Genomic DNA, 19,371 nt, shown 5'->3' with positions numbered 1-19,371 from the left:
GACCTTGCGCTTGCCAGGCAGGCGCTTTTGCCGCTGAGCTAAATCCCCAACCCCTGTGTGAGCCTTTTGATATAGTAAAATGAGATGGCTGGGTTGAATGAAGTCCAGGTTTAGTGATGCATTAGTCCAACAGCACAGAGTTGTTTAGCAAAAGATATATTCTACCATTTAATCTCATACTAAATAAGCATTTTATCACTAACTTGGTTGATTTTCTTCTTTTATGAATATCAAAACAAATTAATTTTCCCTTATGTACTCTAACAACAGTTTTAGTGCTCACAATTATACTTCTTTTCTCCATCATAAACATGTGCTACCTTAAACATTTTACTCTTCAGAGACTATGTCCAGATCATTCTGAATGCCTTTTCCTGAATGTTCTTCAGTTAATGATTACTCAATACATAAGAAGCACTGATTTGTATAGTATATTTTAAAAAAGAATATTAGGTACTCAATATACAACTTTTGAAAAATATGTGCAAGCTATTACAACATAGGTCATAGATAGTTCAGTTCCTCACTGATAAAATGTATACTTCTATGCTATTTTCTTTTGCAAAGTGCTCCTATTCGTGATGTCATTCAAAATTTCAAGCATTTACTCAAATATTCTACAACCAAAATGCAAACGAGGGTTTGAGTAAAACATGTGGTTAGAGATTAGATCTAAACATTCCCCAAAGTGTCAGGTGTTCATAGGTATGGTTTTTGGAAGGTGATTGGATGACAGCACTATAATCATCAGTGTATTAATCCATCAATATTTATAGCTGAGTATGTCATTAGAAGTTGGGGTCTGGGTGAGTATACTTGTTCTCTGATTATTCCACTGTCTGCTTCCTGGCTGGAAAAGTAGAACCATTTTCCTCTTCCAGGCCTTTCTGCCAATACCCTTCTGCCTTAAAAGCGCAAACCATGGACTTATCCCAAGGAAACTATGAGCATATTAAACTTCTTTATATTGTGTGTGGCAGAAATTTTGTCTCAGCAGTGGAAGGCTGATTAACACACACACACACACACACACACTAAAACAACAGCAATGAAAATCCAAGGCAAGTGGCTTTGCTGAGAACTAGATAACAAATCTATGTCTGGTTTTGTACATTGAAATCTGGTATTCCTTGCTATCTTTAGTTTTATTATTATAATCATATCTATTGAATCTAATGAGAGGTTTTTAAATGCAAGCCAAACAAATATTACAACAGTGATTAAATATCTATGAAAAATTTCAATTCTTTAACAACCTGGTAGAGCTTTATTATACAGTCTATCATACAGACAAGTCTTATATTTTAATTTATTGAAAGTGAAAACAAGAATCATCTACGGTCAGTGATATGCAAATATACTAAGGTTACAAAACCGCAGAAATTGTACACTATTTGCATAAGCATAGAATCTATATGTGGTTGCACTGATTCAAAACCAGTGAATGTTTAGAGCTAAATGGTGTGGTTTATTTCCCTATCCCTTTATTTTTCCAGCCAAAGATTAATTATGTGTTCTATGCTTAGGATTCACTCTCATATTCACCCCAACATGCCTCATTCATTCAAGTGCCATCCAAAAAACAAATAAAAATATTAAACTAGAATAATCCTTATTTATTTTTATTTTTCATTTATTTATTTATTTTTTTGGTACAAGGAATTGAACTCAGGACCTTGCACTTGCCAGGCAGGCGCTTGTGCCACTGAGCTATATCCCCAGCCCTTATTTTTAAGTCTAAGCAATTTCTCTCTGAGATTACCTTGATGGAGACTCAGAAATGGATTTATTTTCAACATACACTAAAGATCAAAACCTAAGAGAAAGCAAAAGAAGCAAATGGAAACAAAAGGTTACTAACCTCCAGTTTTAACACCATTACAAATCGACTCATGTTTTTGGATGGTAAATTGAACATCTATTGAGATTTCAACTTTAGGTTACTTCTTATCCAGGAATTCCATTTCTCAGTGAAATAGCATAAAAAGTAAAAATTATAAAACAAAAAACAAAAAAGTCACAGAAAAATCTCTGGAAGAAGTGTTGAAGGTTCTTAACAACTGAAAAAAAAAAATCACTTCTTTAAAAAAATTTATTAAACCTCTAAAAACAGCAAAAGTCTACAGCCCTTGAGCTGAAATCTTCTCCTCTCATTCACTGCTGTTGCATAGATCAAACTGATGGACTCTTTAGTCCAAAACCCTGAGACTAACACTAAACATTCTCTCCTCTCTGTTTCAGTCAAGGTGTACAGATTCTCCTTTGGAAGGGCACATGGTGAGTATTTCTCATTTACTTAAACTCTAGATTGCAGAAAACATATTGATGATGATTGCAATAAAGTTCAGGGCTCATTTTCCTCAGCTATTCCATACTTATAGTATACAGGCTCTGCAGTCTCAAATATGAGAGAAAAGGTAGGCGCAGTGACTCTCAGTCTAATTTTCCTGGAGGGGGAATGTTTTAAGCAGGCCAAAGGAAGGTGAGAAAAGCAGCTGCAACCAAATCTGGTCAAGTGTTCTGAGCATTCGCTCAGAGATATCATTGACAGAGCAATTTCATAAGAATAGAGAGCTCTGAAGCTTTGCCTAAAGGAATTCACTTGTATGAGAATATTAAGGATCATTTACAATTCAATTACAAATGACAAGTTTTCCAATTACAAATTTCAATGGACATTTTTCTAAATAAGATGTATAAATAGTCAAACAGACCATGAAAAATGATTATCATTGGATGTCAGGAAAATGTAAATCAAAATCTACAACAAAATACTACTTCACTATTACTACCATGTGTATATGAAAAAGATGATAACATATATGGATGAGGATATTACAAATGGAAGCATTAAACACTTTCTGTGAGAATGTAAAATGGTTTAACTAAGTTAAAAATAGTCTGCCAGTTTTTCAAAAGTTTAAACAATGAGTTAACATGTCACTAATACTTTAAGAGACATGAAAATAAGATTTTCACATAAAGATGGGAACATAAAATGCTCATAGCAGTATTATTTATAGCAGCAACAAAGCAGATAAAGTCCCAATGTATACTAAGTTACAAATGAAAAATAAAAGGTTGTATATGTTTGCAGTGGACTATTATTTAGCAATCAAAAGAAAGTATCACTAATCCACGTTATGGCCTCAATGAGTATTGAACATGAGATGGAAGAAAAGAAAAGGAGGGGAAGAGGAAATGTAAAATGTTTACATATATATGTGTATCAACTTCCCATGAGAAATGCAATCATTATGTATTGCAAACATGTACCAGAAAAAAAGAAAAAAGAAAAGAAAGAAGAAAGAAAGAAAAAGAGAAAGAAAGAAAAAGAAAGAAAGAAAGAAAGAAAGAAAGAAAGAAAGAAAGAAAGAAAGGAAGAAAGAAAGAAAGAAAGAAAAAAGAATGACTCTACAAAACACTAGACTAAATTAAAAACCATCATGGAAAACCACATAATGTTATATACCATTTATATATACTATCTGATATAAAAATATATGCATACAGAAACCAGATTACATTGTTAGAAAATATATTAACATTAGACTGAAACTAAGTTGGGAAAAAACAAAGTGGGACTCAATGAATAAAAGATACAATTTTATGATGACACAAATATTCTAAAATTCATTGTAGTGATGTGGAACAACTTTATGAATTCCTAAATACTCTTAATTATACACTTTAAAAGAGTTAATTTTATGGTATCTGAATCTCATTTCAATAAACTGCTGCAATATTAAACAAATAAAAAGATGTGTTCACTTAGTATTTCTTTTAGCCACTATAAATAGATGTTTGTGTTGATTACTATGGCATAAAACTCTGATCTTAACAACTATCATGCATCTATGTTGAAAATTAATACATCTAAATGAATTGACATGACTGGATAAATTATATGTCTTGTTCAGGGTACTTTTTAATTAAATATGTTTCAAGTGATTATAGTAAAAATCACAGTTCTTTGAAAAATTGAATGTCCAGTGTATCCATAAAATAATAGTGTTTGAAATTGGAAAAATTTAGAAGGATATAACTCAAACATTAGCAATGATACACCTGGAGCTGTAACATAGAGAAATATCTGCAAATGCAGGTAATTACTAGGAAAGTAGCCAATTCATGTTTTTAGGGGTGGAATAAATAGTTAAATTCTGAGAACGAACATATTGTTGAAATTAGCCTGACTAATGTGATCAGATGAAATTTGTGTGTAGGAGTTGGAGGGGCTAGCTGCTAATGTTTGCTAAGCTTCTACTATGTGGCAGATACACTTCTAAGCACTTATACTAAGTAATTAATTGCATTCTTGCAATAATTATATGGAAATATACCCATCTCATCAATTATTGGATTAGATAGTAAATTTGATATCCTGAGCAAAATGTCTGGCAAAACAAAATATAATAAAAACTAACTGAACTTTCACTACATGCCAGTGGTTGAAGTATTTTACATGAATTATTTTAAATCTTCAAGATATCTCAAGAGGGTTTGTGTTTGTGGTTTTGGATTTATTTTAGAGATGAGAAAACTGAGGTATGGAGAGTTCAAGCTTCTTGTCAGTTGTTCCACAGTAGTTGCAAGTTTTCACTGAGAAAGTAAGAAATTATTGCCAATCTAGGCAGAATTGGGAATTAGACTTAGAAATAAAATAATCTATTAGATGAAGAGAAGAAAAACCTTTCATAATGTATACGTTAATAATTACTATGAATGATAATTCTATTCATTAATACTGCACATCACTTGTGACAAGTGATTCACTGATTAAGATCATACTAGCAGCTGCAGGATGAGGAGGCCAGAGAAGAATCATAAAATCTATGCATTGTGCAGCTAGGGAGGGTTGAACACATTTATCAAGGGTAAAGAACTCATCAACTATTTCCTTAACATTTCCCTGCATCGATTAAATAGCGTTGCATAAATTTTCTTATTAAACATTTGGATTAGCACATATGCGTTACTTTGAGTGTTTAAAAGTCAGCCAATTTTACTCTCTCTCTGTTACCTTTTCTCTTTCTGTGGCATCCTGCAAATCGACAAATTGTCCATTGTTCAAAATGACAATTTGAAAGTTGCATAACGTACCTTTGCACCTTTGTGGCCTTTCTGAGAAAAAAAAATCAACTGGCTTAAAACTCAATTTCAAATATACGTGTACATTTCACTTTTTAAATTGACATAACCTAAGAGTTTCAGAATACACTGCTATTCCTCTAATGCATCATAATAATTATTTCAGATCAACTTTTAAATTCCTTTTAGGTCTATTTAAAAATACCTATAGGACTTTCAATGATTGCATTACTACCAAATAGGAAAATAATCCATTTAAAGATGGTAAATTATCTTTGAAACATAGTTTTTTCTTCATCATTAAGTGTAAAATATTTTGTTAATGATTGATTAGATTTTATCAATTTATTTATGTAAATCTAATTTTATTATTGATTTTTAAAAAGCAAGGTTATCATAGATAATAAATTATCATGGTCTACATGTTTTGTTGGTTTGTTTGTTTTTGGTTAGAAGAAGTGTCCTCTCTGATACAGAATGCAAAAAAAATCACTTAATGCAGTTATTTTAAGTGGGATTTTTCTAGACCTGTAAACATAGATACTTCTTTCCTTAAGAAATATATCTTGAGCTCATAAGTTACTTCAAATGGCTTGGAGAGCCTTGAAGTTGAATAGCATCCAAAAGAAAGATTAATTTGAGAGACTATAATTGTTTGAAAGCAGGGTTATGATCCTTCGGTTAGATAATGAGCATATATATTCATTAAGCCTCAGAGATGGCTATATTGTTATGACTACACTAAAAGATGTCAGATGAAATTTTAAAGAAGATATTTTAAATATATACCCAAGACATTAAGAATACTCTCGTGAAAGATTTGAAAAAGAACAAGAACTTCAGACTTCAGATGAATAAATGTTTCTAGGAATTTCCATCAAAATTTGACCTTGATTCACAGTTTTCCAATTTTAGGTCTCTTCCTGGTTGCTTTATTTTCAGGCTGCAGGTAATGCCAATGTCCTGCTTGGTTTGTATACAGAGTAGTGCCAACTATGATATTTACAGAAGTGCAATGATTAATTCATGGATAGGGAAATTTTTCCATTCATTTTGAAATTATTCTAAAGCACAAATTTCATTTTATATAATTTGTTCTTTCCAATTTTTTTCTTTTTATTGTACTGAGTATATATTTATTTGTACATTATGTATGTATCAATTTTTATACTTCCTGTGTACTTGAAACTTTGCATTTTAGACCAACATTTCCCACCATCCCTTGTACCTACCCTCTGGTAACTATCTTTCTGAATGATTATTCTGTGAATTCAACATTTTAGGTTCCACAATAAGTGAATCATACAATTTTTATCTTTCTGTGCCTTGTTTACTCCACAAAGTATGATATCCTTCATATTATGAGAAATAACAAGAGTTTCAGAAATAGCAAGAGTTTGAATAGTAATCTGTTCTCTCTGCATGCCACAGTTTCTTCATCCACTCATCCTCTGATGGTGGAAGATTCCAACTCTTCGTTATTGTTAGTAATGTTGCAAGGTCATTGGAGTGGGGATAATTATTCCACATACTGCTTGTATTTCCATTCACTGTACACTCAGAAGTGTAATAGCTGGATTACGTGATAGTCCTACTTTTCAATTTTTGAGCAACTGGGGCTGGGGATCTAGCTCAGCGGCAAAAGCGCCTGCCTGGCAAGCGCAAGGTCGTGAGTTCGGTTCCCGGTACCGGAGAAAAACCAAAACCAAAAAAAACAAAACAAAACAAATCAATTTTTGAGTAACTTCCAGTTTATTTTCCATAAAGCCTGATTTTTTTCACTATAACCATTTTAAAAGATGTGAAATGATGAGTAATGTGGCTTATACTTTTATTTTGCTGATGGTTAATTATGTTGAAGTTATTTGTTTTACATATTTTAAATATTTCTTTTACAGAAGTATATATGCTGACCATTTGCCCACTTTGTCAACAGGCTATTTGCTTTATTGCTATGGAATTGTTTGAGTTATTTACATGCTTTGGATATCAACCTCTTCTCAAGTATATGACTTGCAAATGTTTTGTGCTATTATGTAGATGTCTTTTTATAATATAGACTTATTGTAATGTGCAGATTTTTTTTGATTTGATGTGGTTCCATTTGAGTACGTTTTCCTTATATACTTTCAGCGTGCTATCAAAAAAAATCTTTGACAAGATCAATGTTAAGAAGCCTTTTCCCTATTTTATTGTAGTAGTTGCATAGGTTTTAAGACTTATATTTAATCTTGAATAAATTTTCAATTAATTTTTGGTGTATGGTATGAGAAAAGTTATTCTTTTGCGTATCAATATCAAATTTCCCCATCTACTAGTGAAGAAAATGTGATTTCTTTCTTATATGTACTTAACATCTTTCTTAGTTGAATTTAAGTTAGTAAATTTACTTCCAACCTATTTATTGTGTTCCATTAACTTTTTCTGTTTATTTGAATTTATAATATTGTAGTTTATTTATTTATTTATTTATTTTTAGTAGTGGGAATAGAAATCAGGACCTCATGCTTGCCAGGCAGGGGCTGCACAGCTGAGCTTTATCCCTGGCCAATAATGTTGTTTTGATTGCAATAGATTTTTAGTATATTTCGAGATCAGGTAGTATATCTTTTTATTTTTATTCTCTTTATTCAGAAATTAATTGACTATGATCTCTTTTTGTTCCATAATAAATTAGAAATTTGCTCCTTTTTTGAAAAATGCCATCTTCATTTTGATATGAATTATATTGGATCTATAGTTACTTTAATACAATATGAACATTTAAAAATATAAATTCAAATCAATGAACACACTGGGTTTATTTATTTGTGTTTTTAATTACTCTTAATAATATTTTGTAGCTTTTAATGTACACATCTTTATGTGGTTGAATAAGTTTGTTCCTGGGCTGTTTTTGTAACATTTTAAATTAGATTATTTTTATTTCCTTTTGACAATTTGTTGGTATCACGTAGAAACACTTGGTTACTGTGAGTTGATGCTTTAACTCTGCCACTTCACTGATTTGTTTATTATTTTAACAGAATTCTGCTGCAATAGTAAAGATTTTGCTATACAAGATCATATCCATGTCATCTGTAAACAGTAGAAATTTTACTTCATTCTCTTTCTGTTTTGAATACTGCAAACTTTTCTTGCAGACTTGCTTTAAGTAAGCTCTTAGTATTATCTTAAATGAAAGTTGCACAAGTGGGGATTCTTGTTGTTTTCAACAAATTGTTTATTATGAATTAGAATTTCAAATTTTATTCTACAAAAATACTTTTCTGGTGCTAATTTTTATTATTAAGCTAACTTCCTTATACAGACTTTGAACACATTCTTGTTATGAATCAACAAGGTTAGTTTTACCAAGAAGACCTATTTATATAATTGCTAAATATCTCCAAGATGCTCAGGAACTACACCTGTTACAATGTACCTAATCAATAATTTTATAAAGCATTTCTTGATGCTTATACCGAGATTTGAAGCTTCATACAACAGTTGATATTTCTCTTTTTATACCAAATTTCATACACAAGTTTTCAATAAACTTCTTAGTCAAACTGCTGTCAGAAAAAAATAAATCCAAAAATAATTAAAAGTTTCTTTCCCAAAAGTATGTGAAACTATAATCTATACTCAATATTTGGCAACAACCCAGTGATATATACCTACCTGATAACTGGTAGAAAGAATAAGTTTGAAGGCAAAAGAAATTAAAATGTGGGCAAGAATCAAGGAAAAATTATCAGGGATCTTGTGAAGAATCAGGGGATTGTATCAATCAGTTAGACTAAATTAGCATGCAGATCTTCCTATAGAGAGAATTTATTCTAATGGAAAAGACATTTCCAAATTGGAACTACTAAAATCAAATGTCAACATTTATGGTACTGACTCAGTCCAGCTCTGTTTTAGGTCTGATTGTGATAAAGCTAGTCTGACAGAAATAACCTCTGTCCCACAGACTATAGAAAATTGGAACTAAGCCAATTTTAAAAGAGAGAATATCACCCTTTCTTGTAGTAACACAAAAGACTAAAGGGTGACTGGTTAGTGTCCTGCACACCTTCTATCCACTTCCTTCTCCCACCATAGAGACAGATCCCAGGGACATTGCCACCAGGATTAACACTGCAGTGAAAATATTGTATCAAGCACATACAGACACCAGAGCATCTAAGGTTTTTTTTTTTTTTTTCACAATGAAGCTTCAAAGAAGGTATAAACATAAAAAAGATACTCTTTGACTGCTATGTATACACTCTGTTAAGGATGTATAATAGATAAATATATATGCACAGACAGAACTCTGAAACCAACCGTAGAAAGCCAGTGGAGAGAGTTAGAGAATCTTACAAATGCATTGTCTTGGTTACTTTTCTGTTGTTGCTGAGACAGAACACCCAATGCCCAAAATGAAGGAAGGAAAGGTTTATTTAGCTTACAGTCTGTGGAGGTTTCAATCCATACTTGGCTGGTTTCGAGGCAGAATGGCACATGGCAGAGGGCAACAATTCATGGCAGTGGAGGATAGCAAAGCAACAAAAGCAAAGCGGGGGAATAGCAGAGAAGAGCAAGCCTCTTTCGCTCCCTTATATTGTAAGCAGGCTACCCCCACCCAGGGGGTGTGTAGCACTCACATAATCTCCATGTCCTCCTCTTGCACAGGCTCAGGATGAATACAAAGTAAGCACCCTGGCTCCCTGCTGAGTCACATAGTTAACCTTCTAAATTTACCAAACTGACACAATGAACAACATCCCAGAAGGGTAAGGGCATGTCCTTTTCACCCCAAGATGCAGAAGGGCTGAGTCACTTAGCCAAACCTCTACACTCCCCAAGTTGACACAATGTATCAACCATAACATGAATGAAAAAGTAACAGGGAATAACATAAAAATAAACCAGGTCTGCTGTTGAAAAATCAAAGAAGAATTTTGAGAAGAAATGAAACATCCACTGTGTCAAAGGAACTGGCACATAAACCTTTGAGTTCAGGAAATATAAAAATCTATGCTGACATGTCACTTTTTTTTTCTAGGAAGCAATAGAATAACCAAATCATACTCCAAAAATTCTTGGGAAAATATAAAGTTCAGTAACATTAAGAGAAATAAACCAGACACATAAGCTTAAATGTGGTATGGTTTCTCTTACATGAGAAACCCAAAAGATAAATAAAGAGCAAAATAAAAGATCGATAATAGGAGATAGGGAGATAGATCTTTCTCGAATTAGAGGGGACTCAAGAGATAAAGGCAGGGGGAGGAAGGGGTGAAATGCGATAAAAAAAAGAAAGGAATTGAGTTGTATTTGTACATGCAAACTTTTTAAGAATCTTGTTCTAAATGTAAGAAAAGTATCGATTAACATAGGATGCATGAAATTCAAAGCAGGTTCAATTTCTCACTTAAGGTACATGAATCTGCTTTCATGTTAATAAAAAGAAGCTGGGGCTGGGGATTTAGCTCAGCGGCAAAAGCGCCTGCCTGGCATGCGCAAGGTCGTGAGTTCAGTTCCCGGTACCGGAGAAAAACCAAAAAAAAAAAAAAAAAATAAAAAGAAGCTAATAGGTACAGACAAATAGAGGAAAGAGACAATGTAAGGGTTCTGTCAAGAGCTTGGCAAAGGTGCAGATGAAAATGAGTTTGTAAGAACAGGAAAATGAGTGTAAAAAATCATGATATTTTCATAATTTCTCACAGATAAATTTCAGATTAATATATCAATTTTTATGATAGAGCTTTGAAGAGCGTGGCAGAAAGTTATCTTTTGAGAAGAATAAAAGTATTACCCAAGAGTATATAAGAATATGGCCATATGACATTGAAGTTCTGCTGAGATTAAAAAAAAAAAACATGTTTAGCGATGTCACTGCATAGCAAAAACTGAAATTTCCCTTAACTAGCTTCCTCTCTGTCTAGTGAGTCAGAGACAAAGAGAGACAGTGAGAAAGAAAGAGAGAGGAGGACGAGGAGAAGGAAATTTTAGGATTCACATAACATCAGAAATTTTAGGCAGAAAATTAATAAAAGTCTGAATTTGATGATATTGTTAAAATTTTTAGATTACTATTGGTCTATCCTACCTAAAGGTAAAATATTGGTACAATCATAATGACCCACTGACAAAAACAGTGGCTAAGAATACGTATTTAGTAAAAGTACTATCCATAACAACCTAAAAATGTTAATGTGAGCAGTGGGATGGTGTGGTGGTTGTAACCAAAAATTGGAGTTTTGAGATTTTAAAGATGGAGAAGTCAGTAGTGTCTCCAAGCAAGAATTACAGGGAAAGGAGGCTGTTGCTTGATTCCTAGTGAACAGATGTGGCGAGGCGGCTGTACGCATTATCTTCACCAATGGAGAAATCTCTCAGGAAAATGACCACAGTGCGGCAGAAAGCCCCCATTCTACAGCCAAAGAAGCTTAGGACTAGGAAGAGAGGACTACACTGCTAGCAGAGGAGTGAGCAGATGCTGGGAGCTACAGGTCAGTGGGAGGGAGCTCAACTTCTCTATCGGAGAGTAGTCGAACAATGTCCAGCCACCTAAACTGGTGTTTCAGCTTTACCGGGTGTTTCTGTAAGGAATGAAGCTTCCTAGTACCTCAAAGAAAAACGAAGGCATTTAGCATCACGGCCAGAAAACACTCCTCTTGTGTACCCAAGGTTCCTGTCAGGTCAAACCGTAAGCAGACAAAGACAAAAATGTTTACGTAAGAATTATCTGAGAGACACTGTGAATTGGGGAAACTAGTGTTATCTTTAGCAGCTGCCGTCCTGCCGGTACACCGAGTCAAGCTGTGCCTTGAAACGCTAGACACACAGTGAACAAAGACAGATACCGATCTCATTCCTACCTAATTTTATATAGACAAAGCCCTTCCCTGTAGGAACCTTCTGCTGAACCACCCATCTACCCAGCTTCCACTGCGCCTGTGGCATGGTGCTGCGACCAGATACACATCTCTCCTGGAATTCTATGAGTGGTGCTATTTTTGAATATTGTATCCTTGGTGAAATTTTGCCTAGCAGCACGGTTGAACTTTGGGGATTTCTTGTGGATCCTGCCTTGCTAGGAAATCACAATAAACCTATCATTTCTTTGTATTGCATATGTAAGTTTTAGTTTGCATGAACAACCTCTAGGTACTTTGTCCCACCTCCATAGCATATTGTCCCAATACCCCAGAGTACATGGGTTACAGTAATGCTCAAATAGAGTTTAGACTGTAGTTGTAGACCTTCCTGTTCTAACTTGTTAGAACTGTGTTTGTGTCGAATAGGAAAATATAAACTTCATTTAAAATACAAATTATATTTAAATAGGTAACAGCTGATTTCAGGGAGTGGGTTAAAAGAAAGTGTTTAATAAAGAAATTCTTCGGATAGCCAGAATTATTTTAAACTCAAAGACAGAGCAGTGACTTTGAAAACACTGGTAGAACAAATAAACTTGTATTCTTTGCAATCCAAAGTTAGTGAGCTATAAATGGCTCAGTTAACAAAACACAGTTTTAGTCATCATTGCAAATGCAAAAGGCATATTTATCAAGTGTCATTAATTTACATGATTAAGTGTCAAGTGCATGATTCATAAATTTATGCTCATTTAAAAAGGCATACACATTTCCCAGTAGGGGTCAAGGAGCTGAGTAGGAAAAATTAAATTAAATTCCAACTAATCTGTCTAAGAAATTTTAGCTTTGTGTCAACAACTTAGTCTGTAATTATGGTCAATGACATACAGATTGGAAAGATATAACCTCAAAATTCCAATACGTACAGTACAAAGCACTTGTGTTTGGGGGGAAGTGTTTGTTTCATTAAGTATTTAATGTGATAAGAAATTTTTTAAAATTCTCACGCCATTGAAATAAAGTTAATTTTACCTGAAGACCATGCCTCAGGATGGCTTGATTCAGTGAAAGGAGGGAAGAAATATGACCAGGAATGCAAGGAATAGTAGGGAATCTCAAATGAAATGAAGGGTTTTCAAAATGATTTTTACATTTGCCATCATGTATAGGGTACAATGTCCGATTAACCCAGGATTTAACAGATTCTTATTGCATAATGCATTTTGTAGCATCACTAAATTTAAATATTTTTCAAAACTTTAACATACATTGCATAAAGGCACTTTCCAGATTGGTTGATATATATCTATATATCTAGCTAGCTAGCTAGCTGGATGGATAGATAGGTATAATCACTTTATCAGAAAAGGAAAAAGGTAGGACTTTAGAACACTTGAACCCGGACATATTTGAATCCAAGGAACTACTTCAAGGTTATGGTATGCTGGGTAACCTGCTGCTGAGATTATCAAAGGTTACCTAAATTGAAAATATTTCCCATTTTTAGTTTTGTGTGTTTTATTAACAACTTTGGAAAATATACTGCGATATATAGGGAGGGAGGATGTCTTCTGCTTCCTATCTCAACTTTATTCTCCATCATCTCCAAGTACTAAAATAGAAAAGCTATTGGGGTCTAATTGATCAAGATTTAAACAAAGAAGCATGTTGTTTTAGCCACAGCTGTCCATTAACTTTCTGAAGTAAATTATTCCTTTCCTTTCACTTTTCCTAATTTGCCCAACTTCAACTTGTGATATGGCTATTTCAGCCTCCCAGAGTGCTGGGATTCCAGGCGTGCACCGCTACAGCTGACTACTCTCACCCCTGCGGCCCATTTCACTTTTTATCTGGGTCGACTGTATATAGCTATCTGGGGCCATGGGAAAGGAATGCAGAAAAGCTATGAAGATAGATGTGTTGAACTGAGGCTGAGCAGATTGGAGGAAAATGATTACGACCTCAGCCCATACTTTATAAATGCCCTTTCAACTCTAGGCACATATGATTTCTGAGTCTGTAAAGATGATTTGTATATTGGCCTGATACTAAAATGCTCTCATGAAAAACTTGGGGAGAGAATTTTGAAGACACAGAGGAAATGTAATGCTACCAAACTTTTCGGACAAAAGCCTTGGCTCTTGGTGGGGAGAGGTCCCAAAAATCAGCCTCATCCACCCCACCCATTCTGCCACTCATGGAGATATGTAGTAGTGACGGGCACAAAATGGAGCTTTAATCAGCATGGCCACTCTGGGAAGGACACTGTAAAGGTTCATGATCTGGCTTCATGGAGCCATCAAGAAATGTGAGGTTTCAGAGAAATGGGAAAATGCAAGGATTGAAGGTGTGCATAGTTTGGAAGGTCAGAACAGTTTGAAGAGCTGGCCCTGGTTTGACTCCTGATCAAACCAAGGTCTAGTTGACCATTGCTTCAGGGCCATTTTTGCTTCTGTAAAGCCATCATCACTTGAGGGGGTAATTCGGTTGTCACTGTGAAATGATTGAATGGGGAAGTTACTTCCATTAGGGGTCATTCTCATCAGGAGATGAACTGCTCTGTGATCTGACAGTTCACTATTGTGATGCCCCCCTGAGTCCAGTAGCACTCACTTTAATTTGATTATATCTGAAAATCATCTAGTTTTAAATTTAAATAAGAGCTTCTATAAGGGTACCAGACCTAAGACTTTTATATATCTCTTGGAGGAGCATAATTCAATCCGCAGTATCTGAAAACTAATTTACAGGAATTTGAAATCACTCTGTTGTTATATTTACTGCTACTTTCCTCAGGTTTTTAAAACATTTGCTTTTGGTATTTTGTATTTAAATTAGAAATATCTCATCAACCATTCAAACATATGCAATAGATTCATGGGATTACACTGGGAATGTTTTTCAAATAGTGACAAATTAAGAAAAAAGTTTTTGAAAAATATGAACCACATCATTGTGCTTTATAGCACTTTTGATATTTCTTCTCCATGTCAAAGATTTCTATAATCTCTTACATTCCCTATATTGTTTTCCATACATATACATTATGTATATATATATATTACATATTAGTAAAGCACACATTTTCTTCTTTCTTTTTGTACTTTCTGTCTTACTCAATTCTTACTTCCAAGAAATTTTCCATGAGTTTCTTTTCACAGAGAACACAAGTTAGTGTATCTGCCAAGTATTTAAATTGAGCATCTTTCACAAATTAATAAATGTTATTGTACAACAAAGCAACATAAACACACATATATATACATAAGTATTACACTACACAATTTCAAAATTCCTGGCTTGAAAATTTTTTAACCATCTTAGCCTCCTACTAATTTTTCCTACAAGGGTTGTGAATCTACTGTTTTAACTTTGTACATGGAATGAATACTCAATGTTAATTTCAAATCAAACAATAACGTTATTTTGGCAGGGTTGAGCCAGCTTCTCTGAGAGGCCTCTTTTTTATTCTTTTCCATAGCTTTTCAGCTTTCTTCAGCTTACTTCATGCCCTGCAAATCTGCCTAACCACATCCTCCATCATTGTCAGAGACTTCATTGCTCCTGCCTCACTCAGGAACTGGAGATTGTTAGAGTACAGATGCATGTTCCCTTCTATTTCTCCCTCCTCCTGGCGCATCTCTACAGCAGATTGTCACCCCATTTCTAATATTTTTCTGCAATGCTCTACACACCCTATGTGACCAAAACTGAGTTTTCCACATTTGTCCTCTCTTCTCATTCTTATGTTTAACAAGCGTAAAGAAAAACAACTTCTGTTTGTTCAACATTCTGTCGCACAGTGTCTCTGTCCATTTTCTATTGCCATACCAAAATATGACTGACTACATAGTTCATGAAGAAAACAAACATTTCTCACAATTCTGGGTGCTAGAAAGCAGAAGAGTATGGTAATTATAACTGGCAATGGCCTTACTTTGCACCATAACAAGGCAAGATTGACAGTGAACATGGCCGAGGCAGAGAAGAAATTGTGCTGTACTTATAATTATTGTCAAGGTCCTATTCCTGTGATGTCAGCATTCATCAGCTCATGAGGAGAGAACCTTAATGACCTAATCATCATAAAAGCCACACTTCTTAATACTGTGGCAAGGGCAAATCAATATCAGTGTGAGTTTTGGAAAGAACTTTTAAACCATAGCATTAAATAATGGGTCCAGTGTATCACCAGTGTTTTATTCATCAGTTCATTCCATTGGTGGAAGAGGAATTCCTGCCCTAGAGCTCCATGGCAAATCGAGCACATCATACCCAAGTTGGACAGATAAGGTGCACAGTAGTACATTCCTCACATAGCCTCACAGCTTGGGGGATGGGAAATTATGCCACGCAAGGCCACCACCATGGGAAATGAGTGACTCAGCCGGGATTGTGGGAGGTAGGCTTTGTAGTGACAAGAAGGAGTAAACCCTGTTTCCCATAGAAAGATGAGTTGTGTTTGGATTCAGTGAGTAATTCTGTGAGCTTCTGGGAACTAAAATCTTCTCAGAGGTAAAAACCAAAACAAAACAACCCCCCCAAAAAAAAAACCCACTCTTCTTGGTCTCCGTATGAAGGAAGGTTGTTTAGCTCTGAGACATTACCTAAGAAATTCACTGGTGAGATAAACTTGTGGTTAGAGCTCTGGAGATTCCCCATTTTTTCCCAGAAGTCAAGGCATATATACATACAGCAGGTCATGATTGTAACCCTAAAACCAGTCAGGTCATTCTTGACATTTTCATTTTCTTTCTCTTTTCCTTTAACCTTCCAATCACTTTACATGCTCTGTCAGCTCTACCATAGTAACCCTTACCTCTTATCCACCATGTGTGTGCTCGGTCACACACACACACACACACACACACGTATACACACACACACTCATGCACACACATATGCACATACACATTTTATTTGACTTATTTTTCCTGCTTTTCAGTTAGATTTGACTCAGCGTCCACCTTTCCTGGGTCTGGATTTCCTCGGTGAACTTCCTTATGTTTCTGAGAAGCATCCTCTTGTCTTCACAGCCTTCCACGCTTAACTTATCACTTAAAGGATCATCGAGGAACAACTATGTAGTCATCTTTTTTGCACGGTAGACTCTATCCTTTAGATACCAAAATTATATTTTTTGTACTGTATTCCTAATGCACACAGTAGGTACACAGTAAATACATTTTAAATTTTTAAAAATGATTTTGAGGTAAATGTACATTGATCTTAATATAGCTAAATCAACTTGGTTAAAAGTTGTAAATCCCAGTAGTCCAGACACTGGATTTCTTGCTAGCAGTTTTCCCACTTACCTCTTCTTGTTTGGCTACTCACCAAGCTTTGTTTTGATACAGGATGCTAGCTGGCACCATTAGTGATGTATTGGTTTTCCCAGGCTCCCAAGAAGCATTTTGGTCTTCACGGGGCAGCATTAATTCTTGCTATTGGTCTGAGAACCCAATAGAGCAATGTGATTTACTTCTGCTTTCATCCCTCTGCAGTCCCAGGTAACACCTGCCAGAGTATGACTGCTGTATCAGCAAAGCAAATGGGAAACAAATGAATGTGTATTTCAATCCCCAAAGAGAAACCCATTACCACTACAGCTAAGCCTGACAGTTTAGGACTCCCGTTTGACTTCAGAGAACATGAAATGCTCCAGTACTTTTTGAAATCATTTGCTCATATGCGGCCACAGCTCACATATCCCAGTGTGTCCTTTTGCTTCCTACCCCAAGGGGAAGAGAAATACGAACCTATTCCATTCAGTGACCACTGAATAATGTTTGTTACTATCAGGTTTCATTGGCTTCAATGCTGTTATTTGTTGAAAATATGTGGTTGAATCTCAAAGGCAACAACATTCCCCCAGGGCAACCATTAGGCAGAAAGGGAACAGAGTTGTAAACAGTCAGTTTGTAAAATAGGGGTTTCCAGAATGAATGGCGTCAAAATTTTGTGTGTTGAATATTCCATAGCTTACAATATGCAATTTATAGACAGTGAGGGAATTGAGGATGGTCGCTCCAAACACGATTTCCAGGAGAGATATTTCCTTCCTTCTTTCAATGGTTGGATAGAGGAACCTAGAATGTAGGTGAGTAGAGAAGAAGAGAGAAAATAAATGACATAAGTACAATGTGACAAAAGGTTAGAGCTTCAAATTCCTTGGAATAAAGTTCCTTTTTGCTGATCTTATAAGTACCTTCATGTGCCATATAAAGTTTCTGTGGATGATGGGCCCATATGACAATCATCTCATAACTCTTCATCGGAGCTGAACAATTTCTACATCTTAGTGATGTCACAGCCTCCCTGATGTTGAAGCCCAGCACTTTATATGTCTATGGTGATGCTGATTTAAAAAATCCTGATACTATCCCAGTTCTCTAAAAGTATAACACTACATGTAATAATCCAGTACTTGACAATAATAACCGACTGTGTTACTCACTTATGTATATGGTGTACCATTTTTACAGCTATTTTAGTGTACTCTTTCTACTTATCACAGAATGGTTTACTGTGAAAATTCTGTGATACATAAGCAGCAACTTCATACATCTCAGGTTTACTATCTACTGATTGCATTACTTTCTCTTTTGGTTGTTTTAATTCTGTGTAGGTTTTTTTTTTTTTTGTCATGGTCCTGGGGACATTGGCTGTACAATAGAGAAGCTATGCAGCTGAGGTGTGCAGAAGGCCCTGGTAATGAGGCTTGTGTAAGCACTCTGTGAGGTTCAAATATTGACAAAATCAGCAAAGAATGCATTGCTCAGAATATATCCCCAATTCATAACTGTGTGTGCTTTGCCATAGGCTTTGAGTTAATTTGTCACTTGTCATCTAGCAAATAACACTGATGGACAAAAATTGCAACAGGATATTTCTTCCTAAAGGAGAAAGAAGGTGATCTGAACCAAGATATATTAAATTCATAGGAACTATTCTGTCCAGGATACCTCTGGGTTTTAGGAGAAAGATAGACTCTCTATTTTATTACACACACTAATGTATATGTATATAAATACATATCATTTTTATAGATAGTATGCAAATTTAACGAGATTCTCACATTTTCCAATCGCTATCTTTTCTAAAGTTTTAAGACAATTACAAGGAAAATAGTACAATGTCTGAGATAGAGCAATGTAGCCCAATGGATATCATGGTGTCCATTGCTTTGCTGCTAATTTTCCCTGCCTACAACCCTGTACTCCACTTAAATACTGCAAATATTTTATCTTTTTTGTAAAGATATTTTTATTTAGAAAATAAAGAACTGTTAATTAGTTGCATTAGTATTTCTACTGATGACTCTGAGTCAGAGGTTAGCAATAAGCAGAACTTTATAATTATAATACACAGACCTGTATCAATAAGTAATATGCATTTAATTTGAGGCATGTTAAAATTAATTTACATG

The 19,371-nt window shown here is 34.8% G+C and overlaps 1 long non-coding RNA gene across 1 annotated transcript in view; it reads right to left on the bottom strand.

The window, feature by feature from the left end:
* The window catches only part of LOC106149142, a 37,012-nt gene extending 19,414 nt beyond the window's left edge, over positions 1–17,598 (bottom strand). The window contains exon 1 of the long non-coding RNA XR_001235119.1: positions 17,280–17,598. This is a non-coding gene — a long non-coding RNA (uncharacterized LOC106149142). The remainder of the gene's footprint in view (positions 1–17,279) is intronic.
* Positions 17,599–19,371: the final 1,773 nt, after the last annotated feature.

Source organism: Chinchilla lanigera, unplaced genomic scaffold (assembly GCF_000276665.1).
Source record: "Chinchilla lanigera isolate Chin_1 unplaced genomic scaffold, ChiLan1.0 scaffold00037, whole genome shotgun sequence".
NCBI lineage: Eukaryota > Metazoa > Chordata > Mammalia > Rodentia > Chinchillidae > Chinchilla > Chinchilla lanigera.
This window is presented reverse-complemented; position numbering and strand designations above follow the sequence as displayed.